Source organism: Schistocerca americana, chromosome X (genome assembly GCF_021461395.2).
Source record: "Schistocerca americana isolate TAMUIC-IGC-003095 chromosome X, iqSchAmer2.1, whole genome shotgun sequence".
In the NCBI taxonomy this organism is placed as follows: Eukaryota; Metazoa; Arthropoda; class Insecta; order Orthoptera; family Acrididae; genus Schistocerca; species Schistocerca americana.
The window spans coordinates 838,660,932-838,664,181 of NC_060130.1; the positions used below are offsets into that span (position 1 = coordinate 838,660,932).

General features: G+C 44.2%; 1 pseudogene; it reads left to right on the forward strand.

Moving 5' to 3' along the window:
* Window positions 1-2,932: 2,932 nt before the first annotated feature.
* On the forward strand, window positions 2,933-3,050 carry LOC124557118 (annotated as a pseudogene).
* Window positions 3,051-3,250: the final 200 nt, after the last annotated feature.

Genomic DNA, 3,250 nt, shown 5'->3' on the forward strand with positions numbered 1-3,250 from the left:
CCAGTCTCAGGACTGAAGACCACAACAACAACAACCACAATGTTGCAATAACAGTAGGTGTTATCTCACATTTAAAGCTGCCAGTCTTCGGAACAGTAGACCGTGATGAGTAAAGATGTTTTGCACATGCTTATGGCTTCACCAGTGGGTGATTTTTTGTGTATTGTTTGCGATTACACCTGTGAGTGTTAATAGTGCTGTTTGCCTCCATTCAGGAAGACGTAAAGGTGACCTATTCAACTTAAGGACGTAAACGCGCACAGTTAATTGTGTAAATGGAAATTGTAAGTCGTCGTTGAGAAGCAGAAGATGTACAAGGTGGCCTGACTTGTGCGATGGCGTAAGAGTGCACCGCAAGGATGTATTATTGTTGTAACGTAACGTGAGGACGTTAAATGCAGTAATTTAATCATGCAAAATTAAATAAAGACGAGTATCACAGATTTACAACAGTTGTAGTCACAGAAAAAGTTCCGAAAATTTCTCTTAAATGTGATGATGATGTCCCATACTCGGTGATGGAGCGTAGGGAACGAAGCGGGAGATCCGCACCGCCGTACTAGGCAAGGTCCTAGTGGTGGTGGTTTGCCATTGCCTTCCTCCGACCGTAATGGGAATGAATGATGATGATGAAGACGACACAACAACACCCAGTCATCTCGAGGCAGGAAAAGTCCCTGACCCCGCCGGGAATCGTACCCCGGACCCCGTGCTCGGGAAGCGAGAACGCTACCGCGAGACCACGAGCAGCGGACCTCTTCAATGTAAGAAGTAATAATCGAGTGATCGTGGCAATGGTGCTCTAATAATTTATAATCTATATACAATTTATAATACTAATAATTTATATTTCCACAGGTACCAACAACTATGTCATATTTACTAGCTATAGCCATAATAAAAGCATGAAGAAACAGAGGTGGCACCAGTGACACCATCGAAGGAATGATCACTGGAAGCAAGGAATAAATGAGAAGAAAAGTTTCAGGACAGTTATAGAATCTGTGCACAGTCGCACGTTCTGTTTCGTATGTTCATGACGTCCACGGACAGCTAAGATACAGAGGGTGTCAATGCTTTCGAGCATTCAATATCTACCAAAAAAGAATATAACTAGCATAAGAGTAGAACAGACACTCTGCCTGCGCGTTTTTTTAAAAAAATGGACGAATGGCATTGAATTTTGGAATTCAGCCTATGCTAAAGACCTAGGTGGTGGAATGTACATAGTTTGTACTAATCGGAATATTTATCTTGAACATGACTGGTACCCGGGGGACGGGAGAGCAGCCCAAATAATAATTTTATTATGTACTTAATACTAACTAGAAACTAATCTTATATAAACAAACTAATGTCGTGTAATTCATTTTTTTGTTCAAACAAATAGAGTTTTTAAAATAGGTGAATTTAAATAACATGGCTATCGACTGAATCTTTATTCGGGTTATAATATTGTATATTATGTTTGTGTCCCTGTATAAGCTCATGTAAAAAAAAGTGTCAGTGATTAACATTTTAGTTGTTAGTGCGTGTAGATAACAAGATCATAGCAGCAGGATGGCACGATATTCAAAGGTGGCACAAACGTAAGGATACATCTGACGAGATGACTGATTCGATCAGGGAGATATGGCAGCGCCCGGGGCCAGCTTACCTGAGGCCGCGTCCGCCACAGATCCAATGGGAGAAGGATTTATTTATTTATTCGTGTCAAAAGCGTTGCATAAAAATACACAAAAAGGAGAAAAGCAGACTAAATGTATAAAATTAATACAGACAAAGGAAATATAGATACAATGTGAGCCATATAGAGCCATATAGTAATAGTTATATATAAGCAGACTGCAAATAGTAAATAAAAATGAGATAAAAAATTAGGGACTTGGACGGTGATGTCCCTGGCTCACAGCAGGTCCTCCAGTGTGCAGGAAAGTGGGCGCTGAGGACAGTTGTACAGGTGCTTGGTGGTTTGTAGGTATCCACATTCGCATACTGTTGATGGGTCCCCAAGATAGTTCCATTTGGCCATATTATCCTTTGTTCTACCACGCCACTTCTTAGTCTGTTGAGGGACTTCCACGTTTTCCGCTTCAGGTTTTCGCCTGGTGAGGTGGGCCCCCGAAGTTGGGATCCATGATGCGATATCTGCGTATCTGGTTGTCCCCAGGTGTTTTCATGCCATTGACGGCGATGTATTGTCTCTGATGAAAAGTTTTAGAAAGCTGTTCCCAGATCTTAGCCTGCTTGGCGGAGGTTGGTGTCCATGCAGCGGGTGAGCAGCGTTTAAGTTCCGCTTTGCTTCTCCCTGCATTCACGGTAACTTTCGCCTTATATATGGTGGGTTTATCCCCGCCATGCTGTAGAGTTTGTAGGTAGGCGTTGCTCTCAAGCATCCAAATGTTATTCTACAAGTCTCGTTGAGGGTAACATTCACATGCCTAGCATGTTAAGAACTGTACCAAACAGGGCAGGCGTAGCTAGCGGCAGAGTAACATAATGCAAGTGACGATGTTGTGTGTACTTTCGGTTGAGCACCCCATCCGCTACTTGTGAGCTTTCTGATGATGTTATTGCGGGCACATATTTTTTGTTTTGTATTTAGGCAGTGCTTCCCAAATGTCAGTGCACGGTCAAGCGTGACCCTCAGATATTTTGGATTGTAACAGTACTCCAACTCCATGCCATTCCATGCGACTTTTCATATTCTATCGGCGTCTTTGTTTCGTAGATGAAAAGCGCGTACTTGAGTTTTAGTGGATTTCGATTTCAGGCAGTTATTATGGTAGTATGCCGCGAGCGTGTGAAGTCCATTTGATAGATGTCCCTCTACTAAGTCTTTGGCTTGAGATATTAGCGCCAGATCGTCAGCATAGCTTTTGGTATGAAGAGGTTGTGGTTGATCGTTAGCATAGATGCTAAACAAGGTTGGGCCCACGGCCTTGCCGCAGTGGTAACACCGGTTCCCGTCAGATCACCAAAGTTAAGCACTGTCGGGCTGGGCTAGGAATTGGATGGGTGACCATCCGGTCTGCCGAGCGCTGTTGGCAACCGTGGTGCACTCTGCCCTTGTGAGGCAAATAGAGGAGCTACTTGATTGAGAAGTAGCGGCTCCGGTCTCGGAAACACATCGAGCCGGCAGAGCGGTGTGCTGACCACGAGCGCCTCCATATCCGCGTCCAGTGACACTTATGGGCTAAGGATGACACGGCGGCCGGTCGGTAACGTTGGGCCTTCATGGCCTGTTCGG